The sequence below is a fragment of the Pinus tabuliformis genome, chromosome Q, assembly GCF_031772625.1.
Source record: "Pinus tabuliformis cultivar Carrire ecotype Pingquan chromosome Q, CPIR1, whole genome shotgun sequence".
In the NCBI taxonomy this organism is placed as follows: domain Eukaryota; kingdom Viridiplantae; phylum Streptophyta; class Pinopsida; order Pinales; family Pinaceae; genus Pinus; species Pinus tabuliformis.
Window position 1 is genome coordinate 204751799 of NC_142296.1, and position 19981 is coordinate 204771779.

Consider the following 19981-nt stretch of genomic DNA (forward strand, 5'->3'; position numbering starts at 1 on the left):
ACACCTCCTGTATTTGAAAGAAAACAAAATAGACGAATGTTATTAGTGAATCGATGATGATATTAAAATATGTACTTCTCTCTCCTCTTATGCTACTAGGTTTCCATCTTGATCTTGATCTCAATCAGTGGATTCGAAAACCAAATCAACTGGCCCTACCATTGCTTTAGTTGTTGATTAAAGGCCAACGATAGTCTAGCATTGGATAGTGGATGATAACTTTCTCTTTGTGGATGATCGGTTGCGCCCTCTTTGGATGATGGGTTCCAAAAATACAATTCAAATGAAAATGGAAAAAATGGATGTAGCTTATAAGGAAAGAGCACTCAAGGATAATCAAGGAGGAGCAAGAGCCGAGAGTGCGCATGTAGTTATTGAATGGTTCATTGGGTATTCAATGCACTCCACCTTCCTGTTTCGGGTGCAATAGTGCCAACTTGGGGTATCAATTTTCTAGCCATATTATTCTTATGACAAAGCACACTTATTAAAATAAGAACAAAGGTGACACATTGAGACGAAAAAGCTCACAGTGATATATATATATATATATATATATATATATATATATATATATATATATATATATATATATATATAGATAGATATATATATATATATATATATATGCAAATGTTAATCTCATACAATAAAACACGTTAGACCATATATTAGATTGCAATACACACACACACGTATATGTGGTGTGTGTGTGTGTGTATTGCAATCTAATATATGGTCTAACGTGTTTTATTGTATGAGACTTAACGTTTTCCCTCCAACTATAGAATATTTAATGCTTGGTACCCAAAACTGCGTTAACAAATATCATCATTCATGATTTCATTAACCCCACATCATATCATCATTCGTTTGCACAATCTCAACCCCTTGCATCCCTACTTAAATTATTTGAGGTCTTTGTCTGCGGTCTTCTCATGTACCCGACTAGCGATGGTAGGTGGGTACTTTCACCCATCCTCTATCCTTTCCCATACCTTGGTTCACCTTGATGTTATTGCTTTACAACGATTCTTAAAACTTGTATTCTTGCGGATTATTCTATTATATTTGATGGAAGTATTGTCATTGACGGAAAAAGTGCAGCAAAGGCAAAGAAGCAACAAAGGAGTAGCAGAGGAACAACAAAGGAGAAGCAACAGTAGAACAAAAATATGACATTGTATTGTTGACCCGAAGATTGATTAACAAAAGGAACAACAAGAGATGAAAGTAAAATGGACAACAAGAGGTTACGTCACATGTTGTTGATGCTTGATGAGAATGCAATACAAACATGTGATGCAAAGGGTGATGGAAAAGGAACAACAGGAGCAACAAGGCATGTCTATTATGTTTTGATGGCTTGAAGAAAAAAGTAGAAACAAATACCATGGCACAGTTGGTGCATGCATAATTGTGAAAATAGGTGCATTGAGTTATGCTTACATATATGTTGTGTGATGACTGATTCTTGCATTTTTTTGTGTAAGGATTATTTCAAGAATGGTTTGTTTTAGGAGATTGTTGTGATGTTAGGCAAAGGCAAAGGCAAGGGAAAGACATGATGCAAGGAAAGACAAAGACATGATGCAAGCCAAGGAAAGATGCAAGGCTAAGGTAAATGCATGAGGAAGTTGTAATGCAAAGGAGGTAATGGCATGCTTGTGTTGATGCATGTATTGGAGGTGAAGGAGAACAACTTGTTGGAGCTTGCTTTCATATGGGTGTCATTTATGGCATGGTTTACTTGGAGCTTTTGCATTAATATTGGACTATATTAATGCATGTTATTTGAATATGTTGAAATTTATGTTGAAGAATAAAAATGCATGGCATTTGAATATGATGAAATTATTTTTATGTAATTTAATATTCAAGGGTTTAAACAATTGCGGAATTGAGGAGACACCTTTGGAATGCAAAGAGACAAGTTTTTCCATTTCAGATGTGTATGTGGAATACTAACAACCATCAAAGTTCAATTATAAAATTGTGTGAGGTTGGAGAGTTGTTGGGTTAGAGTTTTTGTGAATGTAAGAGCCGATTTTAGTTGATTATTACCTAGCACATATGGAGTAGATGTGAAGCATATTTGAGAAGAATAAGAAGTAGAGACAAAGATGAAGGTATGCAAATTTATAGACCACGTAACAAACACATTGTTTTCTTTATGTATCAAGGGAATGTAGTCTCCTTTCAAGTTGTAGCTTGATAAATAACAAGTTGGAGCATGCTGAGGTAGGAGCCTCTTGTTGGTTGTAGCATGCAGAAAACTTATGGTAATTGGAGCTTCCTTGCATGTTGTAGCTTGCAGAATATTTGAAGTAACAGCCTCATGTAGGTTGGAGCCTACAAAAAATCAGTTGTTATAAGGTAGTGGGAGCCCTTTGATCACAACAATAACGGATTTGTGGTTTTCTCCCTTTATGGGTTTCCACTTATATCTGGTGTTCGTATGTGATGATTTTGTGTGTTGATTTTATGCTTCCATGAAATTTGTTATGGTGTGGTTAATATATCATATATTGTTCATATAATAAATATGTGTTTTATATGGTTTTAAACTTCTCATTCAATATTTCAGATAAACATTAATAGGAAAAGAAAAAGTTGTCCATGAATGTACTAAACTGATTCACCCCCCCTCAGTTTAGTTAAGTTTCCATCAATTTGTATCAGAGCAAGTTCCTTCTATGACAACCTAACAACTGGAAGATAGATCAGGTTGAATATGGACCATCAAAGTGTATATGTTCTTAGTATAGAAAAATTTCATGAATGGGGAGATAAGGTTAAATCTAAACCGACAGCTTATGGACCTGGTGTATGGAAGCTAATATGTGAAGGATATAAAAAAGAATACCCCTCTATACAAGAATAATAGTGTAATTCTCAAGCAAAATGTGCAATCTATAATAACCTTCATTATACAGATCTTGATATTGTTATAGAATTAATATCTACAAAAATAAATCTGGGATAGATTGCAACTCATGCAAAGGAGACATTGGAAAGGAGATGAAATTTTCTAGTGCATTGTCCAAACTATTAAAGAAAAAAGGAAAGAAAAAATAAAAGAGAGGAAGGAAGGAATAGAAACGAAACATCAAAAGACTTATTTTCATATCCTCATCCATATGGAAGGTTGTGGGCATAGGTAAAGGCTCAATAGAGGCAAGGGTACAATCTAATATGAGTATGTTATCAACGAGATTAGGGTAGAGATTCAGAACCACCAACATCATGACCTACAACACCATTAGTAGTAGAGTTCAAAGTCCTGCAAAAGATCGAGATTTAAAATGGGATAATCAACGTTGAAAAGGGAAGATTGAGTGAAAGAATAATATGCAAGATAAATAAGAGAAACATAGGTGCATCCACTTCCAATAGTAAAGCAGACATAGGCTATGATGGTTGGTTGAGTTGAATACAACTCATCTCTCTCTACAATAAAAAGATCGTCGCATTGCTTATTGCTTCTATGAGGACACTAGACATATTAGAGAATTCATGAAATGAAGCATGTTGAGGGGATGTAAAAATTTCTTAGATTTACAAAATTAAATCACCGTTGGCCATGCCAACAAAAGGTATGGTTAATTATTCGTTTGGTTCCTTTTCTCACTAATGAAGAGATCGACATAATGTTTTCAACATTCAAATCCAAGTATAATGGTAAAAGAAGAAGGTTTCACATACAATAAAGGCTTGGGCGTCCCTGAGATTAGGTGCAACATCTATACTAAAACAACCATTCTCAAGACCTAAAAGCTAGCAAGGAAAGTTAAAATGTTGTGTCTGATGGGATTGTGAGGAGCAGGAAATAGTAGAGGAGAGGAGTCGAACATTTCACTATTGTGAAAAGAGGAAAATATAAAACACAATTGGTGTTGTCTCGTGGAAAATATCAATAACACGAATAATTTAATCATATTTCAAACCCCAAAAGGAAACAAAAAATATGTGAATGCAAATAGGAGTCTCTATGATTGTGGAGTAGTTTCATAATCTAGCAACGACCATGGGGTTGGTCATAGGAGCATTGTGACACTTGTGGACAAATCTAGTCATGGAAATGATATACCTTAGTGAATAGACTTACGACACATATTAATGGCGGGATTGAAAGTGACAGGAGTCTAGTGTACCAATGGGAGCATTATACGTTGGCAAAGAAAGGATAATTGTGATACGTTATGGATAAAGTAGACAAAGAGGACATTAATAAGACACATTGGTAGTGTTAACATGATAACACTAGTGTTGGCAGTTATATGGCATAAGCGTTTTAATGTAATGTGAGGCATTACATGTGCGCTATGATCAGAGACAACCGTTAAAATAATATTACATTAACTAGCCTGGAAGCAATCATGTAAGGATATGAAGAGGTGTGACAATATACATTATGAGAATAATTGTTGCACCAGTTACCATAGAAGTCACCATGGCATTAGAGGAAATTTCAGCCTAAAAGTTCCCATGAAATTTTCATGTACAAAATATGTAAACCAATCAAATCATTTAAATTTAAAAAGAGCTACATGGTAATATTTTGGAGGGAAAAAAATACTTTTTTTAATTGTATTTTTGGCTTAACTCCTTATAGGTTTTACTCAAATTTCAAGTGTAGACACTCGTTGGATGCAAAGTTAAATTGCACATCCAACGAGTACCTATTATGCATACTTCTGAGGAGGCCCACATTGATAAAAAAATTAACTTTATTTTATATTAATTGTAAAATATTTTATAAATTTGTCAAATTTTATTAGGATCATTAAATTTTAAAGCTTTTATTCTGTAAGTTTATCAAGTTTTAAAAATCCATTTTATTGAAGTGGATGGAATAGTCAAATTTTTTATCCTTTGGTTCCCAAAATCGTATAAATTATGTTCAAAAGTCTTCCACAATTTGTTCTAAATAGTTCTTCTATTTTCTTAAATCTTCCTAAGAGAAAGAAAAAAAAAACAATCCAACAAGAAGGCTCCCTCAGGACGGTTAAAAGAAGAGCAAAGGGAAGGATTATTCATCAAGGTCCTCACCTTCCTACTCATAGTGGTAAGGCTTACCTTCCTTCCATTCATGGGTTATTGATAAGATTGCAAGGATTTTTGGTAAGAAGAACTTATTCACTCAATTCACAACAGGAACTATTAGACAAGGAATGAGATCTGTGAAAGATAAAATTGATCAAAATCAACTTAAGGGAGTCTACAAGATTGACTGTTCTTGTGGAAAAAGTTATATTGGAGAAACATGACGTTCCTTGCAAAAAATACTGAAAGAACATAGAGTTGACATTAAGAATGAAAGATCTCACACTTCAGCCCTTGTTGAACACTCCTCAAAAACTAAGCACCAGATTTGTTTGGAAGATGCCAGGATCATCACAAGGGAAGATCACTATCAGAAAAGGAAGATCAGGGAGGCGCTTGAAATAATGAAGAATTCACAAAATCTCAATAGGGATGGTGGCATTGAGATCAACAAAAGCTAGTTACCTCTAATCAAGCAGACTTATTTTACCAACTCCTCTTAGGTTTTGCATCTCAAGAATAATTCTCTAACCCTTGTTTTTTCTCATTTAATTATTCACTAAAATAACATTCAATAGAAAACATGCTATATCATTAAATAGAGAGCATTCAATAGAGAGCATTCATTTTTATGTTTAATTAATCATCATATATTTTTAAATTGATTTTAATTTCTTAGAGTTTAATAATATTACTAATAACTAAATAAAGCTAATAATTAATAATAAAATTAATAATTTAATAATATTATTATATTAAATCTCATAATAGTATTAATATTATTGATTATATTATCTAGTTAGGTTTTGTTTTGTTTTGTTTTTGTTTTTTTTTTTTTTTTTCACGTGTGGTTCACGGATACCCATGGTCACTGGGTAGCCGCTACGTCCACGATAAGGACTGGGTAGATCGACCCCGAAGGGGATCACACCCCTCGGCCTATATCTAGACCTGACCCCAAGAGCTTTCAGGATTTGACCCTGTGACCTCCCGATTGGCGAGGCACTGATTTGACCGGTTGAGCTAACTCTTGGGGCTATCTAGTTAGGTTTATTTAGCTTTTAGTTATTATTATTATTATTTACCTTAATTTATTAGGGTATTAATAATATTTAGTGACTTAATAAATCTAATAATTAAATAGTAAAGTTAATAATTTAATAATATTATTAAATTGATTATAATAATATTATAAATATTATGGATTTTATTATTTTGGTAGGTTTATTTAGTTTTTAGTTTTATATTATTAATGATTATAATACATTATTATTACTTTTAATAATATTATTAATAAAGTAATATTAGTATGTTAAGTTTTGAGGTGACTATTTCTATTTTATTAGTTTTTTGTTTTTTTCCTCTCTAGGTTTTAGTTTTTTTTTTCAAACATAGTTTTGATAGTGGATCCATTTTAAGATTCAAAACAAAGATTAAATTTAAAAATATTATAGATAATCCAAATTCTTCTACAAATAAATACCATAAATAAATCAAACAAATTCAACAATATTAAAAATTAATAATCTTCAAAATCATAAATACAATAAATTTTATTTATTTATTTCATATTAAATTATAAATATAATTTTCTTAATGCAGTTAATTTAAAATTAAAATAAATTAATTATTTAAATAAAATAAAGCACTCAAGGTTAATACATCTGGGATTTAAAGTTGACTTTATCAATTGGATTATGGGATGTATCACTAGTGTCAGTGATGCGGTCCATATTAATGGAGCAGCCTCTTCCTTCTTCAAAGGACAAAGAGGGTTAAGACAAGGATGCCCTTTGTCCCCACTGCTCTTCCTTCTGGTAGCAGAAGGCTTGAGTCAACTAATTCTAGAAGCCAAAAGGGAAGGAACTTTAAAAGGGTTGGAGGTTGCAGTCAACTTATTCATTTCACGCCTTCTCTTTGTCGATGATATTTTACTCTTCAGCAATGGGAACGAGTCTGAAATAAAGGAGATTAAGAAGATTCTTGAGCTTTTTATGAAAGCTACCGGGATGCAAGTGAATCATAGGAAATCTCAGCTCACTCTGGAAGGCTTTAACAGACAGGAGACAAGCCAAATTACCTTAGTTCTTCCTTTTGATGTTTATAACCTTGAAGATCCTTTCAAATATCTAGGGTTTTGGCTGAAACCGGATAATTACAGGAAACAGGACTGGAATTGGTTGGTAGCAAAGATTGAAACCAAAATCTCTCATTGGAGCTTTAGGTGGCTTTCCAGAGCAGGAAGGCTAACTTTAATTAAATCAGTCCTTCTAGCAATTCCAGTTTACTGGGTTGCGCTGACCTGGGTTCCTAAAGGTATTTTGGAAAAGATAAGAAGAATCTGTAGCAGATTTCTATGGGCTGGATCAAAGGAGGATTCAGTGCTTCCCTGGGTTGCCTGAGAGAAAGTGGCAAGACCGAAGGAATGGGGAGGGTGGGGTATAAAAGACCTCACTGCTTTCGAAACCTCCCTGACGACAAAATCAGGGTGGAGAATCATCAATATGGAAAATCTCTGGACGACAGTGGTAAAACGGAAATACATTGACCCCACCACTCTTGAAGATTGGATAAGGAACCCAGAAAATAAAGGAGGAAATGTGTCGGTAGTCTGGAGGGCAACTATAGATGCCTTCAAGATTATTGAACAAGGCTTGTCCTGGTAGATTGGAAATGGTGAAAATATTCGAATTGGTAGGGACCCCTGGGTGGGGTGTAACGAAAATTTTTCTCTGCCCCCAGGCCTGATTAGGCATCTAGAGTCAAAAGGATTTCTTTTCCTTAATCAGGTAGAGAAAATTGGTCATTCATCCATATGGGGACAAGCATGGAAATCAGGAGAGGAATTGGACCTTCATCCCCATTGGTGGAACGATTGGAAGGTCTACATTCAAGAACTTTCTAGATCTAATGTAAGGTTAAAAGACAAACCGGATCAGCTGGTGTGGGCTCACGTTGATTCTGGATCCTACTCCCCAAAATTTGGATACAAGTTCCTCGTGACTAAGAAAGGTTGGGGAGATCCGGAATGGTGGGCAAAGTCATTATGGAAGCTAAAGTGCCCTGCTAAAGCCAAGCTTTTCTTCTGGTGTATTCTAAAAGGAAAAGTCCCTACATGGGACATTCTCCAATCCGGGTTTAAGTCAGGGCCGGGAAGATGCCCTATGTGAAAAAATGACTCTGAAACTATAGCACACCTTTTTATTGGCTGTCCTGTAGTTAAAAAATTATGGGTGGAGGTTGAGAAGCTTATTCAATTACCGGCAGCCTGGGAAGGGGGAAATATCCCTGAAGCATGGCATAAATGGTGGCGCTTATATTCAAATGGGAAATTGTGAATTTGCCTCCTATTATCTCTTGGGGTGATGATTGATGCTATGTGATTCATTTCACTAGTTTCAATCCCACTTCTTCACCCCTGTGAGCATCACCCGATGCAATGAGTGCTAAGTGAACAATTCAAAAATCATGAGAAATTAGTCAGTTACGACTACCTCTCATGGAAATGGTCATACGTTAATGACTTACTTAACGCAGTTGAATCCCAAAAATGATATCTAATATAATGCACTGCGTAAACCCCTAATACTTAGTTTTATATAATTATTTAATTTTTTGTTTTAGATATTTTAAAATTTCAAATCACACATCGTACTAAGCTGTAAACCGCTCAATAATAATTCATGAAAATGTCAATCAATTTTTGCTCATATGTAAACGAAGTGCACTATTTTTTTTTAACAAAATTTCAAAAATTTAACCAGGTGACTACTTTTTAACAAAATTTCAAAAATTTAATCAGGTGACTGATAATGTAAAATGTCAATAAATTTTTGCATCATGCAAAAATGAAGTGCTGTGAAGAAGTTTAACTGTGAAATGGAGGAAAAGTAAACAACTTTAACAGTGAAATGAAATGAAAAGTATTCCAAAAATTTAATCATGTGATTGATAATGTAAAAGTGAAGTAGTTTTTTAGTATCATATGAAAAAGAAGTGCACTAAAAAGTAAAATGAAGAAAAAGTTTAACAGTGAATTGAAAAGTATTCAAAAATGTAATTATGTGATTAATAAAGTAAAAGTAAAATAAATTTGGTATACTTTAATGGTGAAATCTTTAAACACAGTTAAAGACCATAGAGTCATCTCAAAATTATATTATTATTTATTATTATGAAAATAAAATATACTTAGAATATTATTTATTATTAGGATATTCCAAAATTTCAATCATGTAAGTGGAATTCCAAACCTTAATGTGACTGATCATGTGAAAGCGAAATTCCAGATAAGAGAGGAGAGTTTTGTCTTCGCTACTTGCACGTCTCTATCTTTGTGTGTGTCTTGTTTTGAATGGGTGCCAGAAAAGCATTCTGGAATCTTTTAAGTTGGATGGTTGAACCGTTACTTTCGGTTTATATGCATTTAATTTTTTAAAATTTGATAATTGGAAAATTGTATATATATGGAGTAATATTCAAATATATTTATAAATTTAGAGAGCACAACTTAAGAAATATGTTTTAGAACTATTGCTAAATAATTTTAAGTGTATATCTTTGAACTCTTAATAAATAATTTTAAGCGTAAGAACTATAGATAAGTATTAGTAAATAAATACAAGTTCCTTGATGTTTGTCACTTATATAACTAGTGTATGGATATAAATTAAATAGTATACTAATATTAATAAATATTAAAATAAAATATTTATTTTATGATACATTACAAGAATTACAAATTTCATTAAATTATAAATTTATTTTAAATTATTATTATTTTGTTATTAATTAAAAAATTAATATAACATTTGAATATATATATTTTAAAATATATAATAAGATTTTTTACCATATAGATTCATTCCTCTAAATTTATACATTTTTTTTTCCAAGGAAAAAAACGGTAACTTTTTATTTAAAAAATGAAAAGTTACACTTGCAGATGCATTAAGCATTTCTGTATTATGCCCATAGGGCTCAAGTGCTTTCGCACCCCATGCAACGTTAAAAAATTAACGTGCACTAGAAAAAGAATAGAGAAAGAGAGAATAAGGGGGAAAGGCAGAAAAACTGAATACCGGTAGTGAGTAATGGACTCACCCTTCAAGTTTTTCTCCCCTTTTTCTTTTCGACCTTGCGCCACTCGCCTTGAGTTGGCTCGGTCGAAGCTATGACTAACTGTGTTTCTGCTTTCTGTGTAACTGTTTCCTTGTATGAATCTGAAGTGTCTGAGTGATGATGCCTTTTGGTCCCTCCCATATTCAGATCCTCGTTTGCCTTCTCTCCCTGATTTGTGGGGAACTGTGGGGCCTTGTTGTCTGATGTGGTTCCCTTCTGGGTCTCCATTCCTTGAGAGACCTCTGCATTCTCTGTGGAGGTATCTTCCTCTTCTACTTCTGATTCTTCATCCTCTGAGACGGGGGGTGGAAATTGCCATCCCTTCCTCTGCTTCCCTTTCTGCTTCTTTTTGCTATTTACTTTCTTTGCTTCTGGACATGTGCTTTGCAAATGTCCTGTCTGCCTACAGAGCCTACATCTGAATGCAGTGTTTTCGTAGTCTAGTGTTTGCAACCAATTTTGTTGTTTGTAGATCAGCCTGATGTTGTCTGGCAGCCCTTTACTTAGATCTACTTCCACACAAATACGTGCGAAAGTATAGACCCTTTCATCAATCCTTTCCAGATCTGTTTTGAGATATTTCCCTATACTGTTCCCGATTCCTTCCAGTACTCGTTCACTCCAAAAGTGAAGGGGAAGGTTGTATAGGCGAACCCAGACCGGCACTTTGGATACCGTCATTTTGTTTGGATCGAAATCTGGGAACCATGGGGTCATAAACAACCCCGATGTTCCCCAAAACCAAGGCCCAGCACTGATGATTGTATCTCTGACTTCCTTGGATGCAAATCTTACTACAAAAAACCCCTTGGAGCATAGGTGTATATCACATTCCATGGTCCATTTGGTGAAGATCCAGTGGAATAGATCCATTGGTTTTGGCCAGAAACTGTTAAAACGGCAGATTAGGGCCTGCGTTTCATAGGATTTAACGAAATCATCAAGCCCGGTAGAATCAAAGTTTAGAGCTGGAGTTTGCCCTAGCTGATCTACTATGTATGGCCGAGGTGTATATCCACCTTGATCTGGAGAGGCCGCTGATTCTTTATTGCCCTGTAAAATGTTTTTATATGAGGAACCTTCCTTGGGTTGATACTGAGGTGTTGTCTTTTTCCCCTTGTCTCCTCTTGAGGAACTTGGCTGTCCCTGCGTCGTAGCCCCTCCTCTCAGCCTGAGGTTTAAAGCTATGATTGATCCTGGACTTATCTCATAGCTTTTCAGCGATCTACTGTCCTGGAGGGACCACCTACCGCTGACCAAATGTTGGATCTGTACCGGGTATCCCGTTACTGCCCATATTTGTTTTTTCAGCTGCAAGATTGTGCTTTCTGCATGTACCCACACTAAGCAGGTTTTCCCCACAGGGGTTTTAATAAAAATCTGAAAAGGAGTTGTTATTACCTGTTCCATCTGTAAACCATCTTCTGGATCTGGCCTCGTGTCGAGTCGTTTTTCCTTGTGCATGCCTGGATCCACCAACCCTCTGCCCGATCTTTGCTTATTGCCGCTGATCTGCTTCCTAGGTTCTGACTGTTCTCGAGTGTTGACCTGATCGTGAAGATCCAGGCCGGATCTGCGCACAGAACCCTCGGATCTGAGAAATTGGGGCCCCCTTTGGCCGCCAACGGGTTTCGATCTCGTCCTGCCAGAAGTCCTCTGCACAAAAGAGTATCTGCGCGCTCCGTCCTTTGCATGGATCCCGTTGTGCCCGGGAATCCCAGTAGCGCCGCTCATAGAGCCGTATATCCTCCTGCGAGATCTAACCTGCGCTCCATTGGGATCCTTTCCAGTAACGTTTGTTTTCTCCCGTTGCTGCATTGCATGGCATGCAGAACCACTGCTCTTACAAAAATGTGGTGGACGAGACCCATTTCTCTGACTGCCACCATAGATCTTGCGGGAGGGACCAAAAACGATTCCATTTCTCAGGTAAGTCTTACTTGCCATGGAAGCAACGCTGTCCTGATGCCATGCAGAATCATTTTGAGCAAGATCGATCCAGTAGTGAAGCTCAATCTTCCCCGAAACCTTTAGATGGGCGACGTAAGCCCTGACAAAATCGTGAGGTGAGCATGTCGTCGCCATTGAAGCTCCTTGCCGCAGGTTTTGATGAAACCCTCGATTTGCAGAGCCGTCTCCTCTCTAAATTTATACATTTAAAAACACATCTAATAATAATTTTAACTATAGAGATTCATCCCACTAAGTGTATATATATTGTATTTAAAAACACATATAACAAAATTCTTAACTATGGAGAGTCACCTCACTTTATAGATTTAACTCCACTTTACTATGGAATTTCTTACCTTATAATTAGGTTTTGTTACAATAACATGAGTCAATACATAGCTTGCTAATAATACTAGTCCAAAAATCTATAACTCATATTCCTATGAAATATGACATTTTTTTTGGGCGCACTCTAACTAATAGAAGAAATGTCATTTTTTACTGGAATATACAATTTTGAGCAAGATTGTGATTTCTTGTTTTTTAAAATGCATTTTTTGAATGCATACATGGACTCTCCATTAAGCAACTTGAACTTATAATTTTTAAAAATATTTATAGGAATTTAGACAAAATTGACCCAAAATAGAGCAAAAAAAAAAAAGTCATTAATCAATCAATTTAATTAAAATGACAAAACTGCTTTTGAGATAAATTCAATCTTTAATTTTTTACTATTATTAAGAATATTTTGAAATATTGTGTACAAATTAATTATCAATGATAAAATTAAAATTTTAGAAGTTCTATTTCAAAATAGGGTAAATTTCTATTATTGTAGTGAGAGACTTTGTACAATGCTATGGGGTATGGGGTAGATGTCAAGGGTAAATGTTTAACATTTAACATTTAACAAATTTAATCTAATGTCAATCTTGGCCCTAATTCAAATCGATATAATTATTATGAATAAGCAAAATATAAATTCAACATTGGTTTTACTGAAAGAAGTGGAATTGGTTTGCCAAGTGAAATTATGTTTGTGAGAAAGAGTGAAATAATTGAAGTAAAATAGTTCATTTAACATTGGTGGGCTCTAGATTTCTCTAGCCTAGAATGCTTGAGATGTGGAACATTAATGTAAACATTTTGACTTGCAAAAAATAAAAATAAAATATGGATGTAACGTAATATAATGTAAGTATTTTAACACGGTGAAAATAAAATAAAAATAACCCTATAAAAATCAATAATAATAAAAGATAAAAATGACCCATAATATTCATGTGCAATCTAAGTTTGATGTTGTATTTAGATACATAATTAGCTAGAGAAAACGATGGCATTGAATCCATGTAGCCTAGAATCCATGGTATTGACCCATGGTATTCATGTGCAATATAACATATTTAAGGGGGGAATTAAACTAGCCTAGATCCACCTTAGTTTGATGTTGTATTTAGATACATAATTAGTTAGAGAAAATGATGGCATTGAATCCATGTAGCCTATAAAGGTAATTGCACTTGACATTTGTATGGATTTGTTTAGTGGCCACATGTCTTTTTATATGTTTTGTTTCTATGGTTGAATGGATGAATACATAATGTGTATATATGCTTAGAAGCTTTAGAGCTTCCTAGAGGCTATTGGGTGATTCAGGGAAGTGTTTTTAAGAATTTTAAGGTTAAACAAAATTGCACAAAGTACATAATAATAGTTGCTTCTTCATTCTAATGAATTCTTTCATAATCACTTTAATATAATATGTGTAATATATTCTTTGAATTTATGTGTAATAATGAGCTATAGAAATAGAGCTTTGATAGATGTAGCATGGTAAGTTTAGAAATGAATAAGCTTAACTATGAAAGTGAGGGGTGAGAAGAGGAGGTGGGAGAAATATTAGGTAAAATGTAATTATCTAATATTTATGCCTACCTTCATCCACTTTTTACTAGCTTACAAGAAATATTGGGTAAAATATAATACTATAATATTATATTTTACCCAATATTTCCTCTCAGTTGATTCACTTTTGATTATAATTTTTCTTTATATTTAAGATGCAAACACTTTTTTAACTTGAAAAAAAACGATCTCTCAACATTTGATAAATCCAAAATTAAAATAAATCTACACTGGTTTATTTTATAATTAAAAATAATAAACACTTAAATAATCTAAATTATAAATAATACAAATACTTATTAAAACATTCCTATATAATTTTTTTTACCGAATTGTGATTGAAATTCGAAAGAAATAATTTTTGGTTTTTTGTTTTTTGTTTTTTTTTTTTTTTTTTTTTAAATTCAAAAAATGTTTTGAAGAAAAATAAACCCTTTTGAAGTTCACTCTCCATCATAATTTGACAGAGCCGGGAAGGACCATGACCGTCTTAACTCTGACGCCGAGTTTCAATTTTGATTTAACAACCCTATGAACTTTAGACCCACGTGCTCGTCTTTAACATGGTTTTAACCCATTGAAGTTATCTACCAATAAGTCCCAGTGGCCACCTCGGATTACCATGACAACCTCACACATCTACGTGCCCTTGTAATGAACCCTTTTCAGATCATCTGCTACATATAAATAAAATTCACATAAATATAAAAATTTACATATAGATATATAAAATACACATCCATTTGTTACTTTTTATTTTTAACGCGATTATTTTTGAAATAAAATATAATAATTAAGGAAATTTTAGCCATTAAAATCACATTTATTTTAATGATTGAAGTAAATATCCATTTAAGTTCACAATGTCTCTACCCAAAACTTATTTTAGGGAATCTAGAGCATGTAGTGCTTTATTTAACAATCACTATAGGAATTCAGAGCCCACGGTCTCTCTACATGATTCACACTATAGGAATCTAGAGGTCACAGTGCCTTTACTTGTAATCTAACAAGAATCTAGAGCACATTTTGCTTTCACATGATATTTTTCATGGGAATCCAAAGTCCATGTAATGCCCCTAGTAAATCGATAGTGTTTTAAGTAAGGCAGTAAAATTTAACTGTTGACTAAGGTTATGTTTGGTGAAATTAAATAACTATGTTGCTACTACTGTTTAATTAATTATGTTGATTAATTGTTGCTACTACTGTTTAATTAATTATGTTGATTAATTGTTGTTAGTAGCTATTGAGGTGGTTGGAAAAAGAAACCTAACGACCTTCAAGAGACGGTTGAGACCTCATAGGAAAAGGGGGAAGTTATGCTAAGTCTGATAGAGACCAGATAGCATGACAGAGAGAGAGAGAGAGAGAGAGAGAGAGTAAGAAAAAAGAGAGAGTTTCTCTTTTTGGGTAAAAATGCTATGTCTGGTAAAGATCAGATGGCATATGTTTGGAAGGCAGAAGCTTTTTTGAACTGCTACGTCTGGTAAGGACCAGATAGCGTGACTCTGGTAGAGCCAGAGGGTTTGCAGACAGCAAAAAAAATCTGCAGAAGTGCTTGGGGGTGGAAGGTCGAGGAGGACCCTCCTAAGGTCGGGAGGTTGACAAGCGCAATAGAGAGGTTCGCCTCTGTTCAGGTATGGATTTTAACTGAGAAACTTAATGGTTATTAATGGTATATGTATACTGTGTAAATAACTAGGGTCTAAGTCAGGCTTAGAACTGTGTATGGCTTTGGAAGAATTACTGTAATTGCAGACGTGGAAAATGTAAAACACATAAATAACATTTAAGAACGCGTTCCTATGCAACTGACAGAAGGAAGAAACAGTTAAACCAGATTTAATTAAAGTTCATAGATTTCCATATGGGAACAAATCCTGTAGCATAAGTAACAGTTAAATGGAAAACATAATACTGCCTATATTTATTCCAGCCTACGCAGGTAAATCGAAACAGTATGTATATAAATATATTGCATATAAAGATTTCAAAAAACGCTACTGTAAATGAAAACTGTAGTAGGTCAAAAAGGAATCAACGCGTGTATTCTCCAGATTAAACAACCAATCAAAGATTCGCAAGATATCCATCCTAATAATGTGATCTAAGAATGAATAATACAGTAATGAAACATCTCAGTACTCATGGAAAGAAAAACAAGATTAGCGCCCACAGCATAAACACGATTAACAATAACAGACATTCCAATATTCAAGGGACGAGCCTATAAAGAAAAACGGCCTTATCCTGTGTGAATATTATAGAGTAGCCGACGAAGAGCTTCTGAAAACGAAGCCGGCAACCCATATTCCTCAAACAGAGATAACAACAGTAAACAAAAACATTTGAGATAGTTTTCTCTTAAATGAAATTTACAGGAAACCTTCGGAAGTGATAAGCGTATCAAGTATACATAGAATATTGAAAACTACAACCCAGGTGAGAATCGGTTCATGGAAGCCCAACAATTTTTAAAACAAAGTATGGTACTGTAAACAATTCTATGAAACAACACACAATTCATTATCCAACCCAAAATTCAATTAACAATAATAACTGAGGCATTATACAACTATTCGCCGTAGGGTGTAACCCTCGGCTCTGAAACAGTTTATACAAATAATGGACAGGAATTAAGCATAACCCAACAGGGTTTCCGCCTATTCTGCTCTGCGCAGAACCCAAATGATATACCATGTAACAGAGGCGGGAAGCCGTTAAATTTTCCACAACGATGGAAAACCCCCAAAACAACGATAGACTCTCTTGCTCAAGCTCAGTTCAGATAGCCTGCTAGGAAGGACAACGGCTCAGTCTGTTACCTAGGGTATCTTCATAAACTTTAACCATGGGATTAAACGTCTCTTACCTGAGAATGTGGGGTGAGTGGGGAAGATCGAGCTGGTCCTCCATTGAGCGCGGGCTACAGCACCGAGGCTTCGCACCTGAGACAAGAGGTCATCCAAAAACGAAATAAGAATCCGAACTGTGAAAAGAGATAAGGGTAAGAAAGAAAAGAAAACGAACCGTAAAACGATCAAGGCATTCACCAGGGTAAGGGAGCACCAGGTTACCCTGTCCGAGAACGGGAAGCAAAGTCCATCCTCCACCATAGAATCGCATGTTGGAGAGGGTTCCTGTGCGGAAATACAAAACGCCAGAGACCTATGGACGACAGAGGTTACCATAACAATGAGCTGCAAAGAATTACCAAAACGCATTGAAAATCTTTCAAACCATACCACCCACACCTGGAGTGACTACGACCGTCGATATGGATGGTCTCATCTCCACCGTAGAAATGGGCATAGAAACCCAGGAGGTAGCCGTCGTATGGTTTACTCATGATTTGCACCGGAAGCATTAAATCCTGGAAAGCCTGAGAGTTTAACTAGCATGCTGCATTACAAGATAACTGGCAGGTCGAACGTTCATCGTGCCAGATGGACGGTGTATGGAAGATCAGATCGCCGAGCGCCAGTAGTCCGAGCAAGTTCTCGGCATCACTCTACCCCAGGCCGGATATTTAGGTGAATAACATTAACCCAATCAGAAAATTAATAAATGGCCACTCAGTCCATGGTACAACAACTACCTTATATTTAATCAATCGCACCGTAAGTGTGAAATACCATTGCAAATCCGAAGGTTGATCCTCGAGATTGAGGACAGAGTTAGAATTTCAATGCTACGTATTATGGTACAGTGATTAGATGTAACTCTATAAATAAATAATATCATTCCTATGTTAAATAAAAAAAAACAATCAATTAAATTGCATCTGAATTTTGTTACTATGTTTTATTTATTTTCAATTAAATAATAATCCTGTCGTGTAGCGTTACAGTCCACCTATGAAAACACCAAGTGAATTCCCAGAGTAACTAGTGTCTCCACCTGTAAGGCAAGAGTCCAGAGTCCACTGCTACTCTACCTTACCAACACCACAACTTCGTCATTCTTCAATATCCCTCAACTATCTCCCAATCCCGAGCTTCACTAAGTCCCTTTCAGTGCCTTACAGACACTCCTAATATGCAAATCTTATTTTTGTCACACTATCATCTTTCTTGGGTCTTCTTGTAATATTCCTTTTTTTTATCCTCATCTATTCAAATCCTCTCCTTCTTGCAAGAGTGTATCTCTTCCTTGACCATTCTTTTCTAGTGTGTATTGACCAGATCCAACACGTCCTACAAGAGTAGGACTGACTTGTCCTTTTCTCAGGCAGCCATAGTCCATTTTTAATACTTGATCTATTCTTCTCTTTTAATTTAGCAAGGATATAGGTGGAAATTTAATTTAAGCTACAAGCTTAGTTATTTTCTCAAGCAATTCCAAACCAACCTCTCCTTCTAGACTTTGAATCTATGTCCTCTCTCTTCACTCTAGTCATTTTTATATTTTTCACAATTATTTACAATTGTACATTAAAATATTTACATGTGGGGCTAGCCAAAAAGGGTTGTCACATATCCCACCCCTTTAAGGGACACCATCCTCATTGTTCTATATCTAAACATAATTCAACCATGCTCGATACTGACACAAAATTCATAGTTAGCTTATTTACACAACTTTGTTCATATTTACAATTGCATTTACATTTTCTTACTCAACAAATAAAAAAGGGTATGATACCCTCATATGATCAACCATCTTCTAAGTGGCTTCATTTGGTCCAAAGTTCCTCCACAATACCTTGACCTGCTCAATCACTTTATTTTGGAGTGAGATTTGCCTTCGATCCAAAATGCATAATAGATTTGGCTAGAATTCTTCCTCAGATTCCACCTGTATCACATACCAATCAACAACATGATTAACATCATGTACACACTTTTTAAGCAATGAGATATGGAAAACACCATGTGTCTTTACTGCGAGTGGCAAGGCTAATTTGTATTCCATCGACCCCACTATTTCTAAAATCTAAAATGGTCCACAAAACCTTAGTTCCAACTTGGAACAAGACCCAATCTTTAGTGGACTTTTATTGGTCTAATGCAAAGGCAAGCATGTTCCCCCACTTGAAATTCCTTGTACATTCTTTGTTGATATGCATAAATCTTCTGTTAGTCCTAAGTTATCTTCAATTGCTACCCAATAACAATTACTTCCTTTCCCATTTTCTTCAACATGTAAGACCTGATATGCACCTTATTCACTAGATCATTCTAGTTGGTAGGTGTATTGCATTTTCTACCATAGAGAGCCTCAAATGGACTCATTTTTAACGATTCTTGGTACCCACTATTGTAGTAAAACTCTACCAAAGTTAGAAACTCTTCCCACCTTTTTGGTTGATGCATGACATACATTCTTAGCATGTCTTCCAACACCTTGTTAACTCTTTCAATCTACCCATATGTTTGAAGATAGTATGTTGTGCTAAAAGCCAAATCTGTCCTAAAATCCACAAAAAGCACCTTCTAAACTTAAAGGTGAACTTAGCATCCATATTCGAGATGATCTTCTTGAGTACACTGTGCAATCCCACTCTTTCCTTTATCAAAATCTGAGCTATATCGCTTTCCTTATCAGTGTGTTTAATAGCTACAAAATGAGCTAACTTGCGCAGCTTATCTACCACCACCATTATGGCATCACGCTTCCTAGATGTCCTTGACAGTCTAGTAATGAAGTCCATTGAAATGAATTTCCACTTCCATTGAGGAAAGGGGACTAGTTGTAATCCCACTGGGTGCCTACATTCCACTTTCACTTGTTGGCATTCCAAGCACCTAACAATATATTCAACCACATCTTTTCTCATGCTTGATCAATAGTATGTATTTTTTATGGCTTCTATCATCTTTTGGTAACTCAGATGACCAAAATATGGTATTTTATGAAATTCATCTAAGATGAACTTCTTCAAGTCGCCCATGCAAGGTATATACAATCTTCCTTCAAATTTTAACGTTCCATCCTTTGCAAGTGA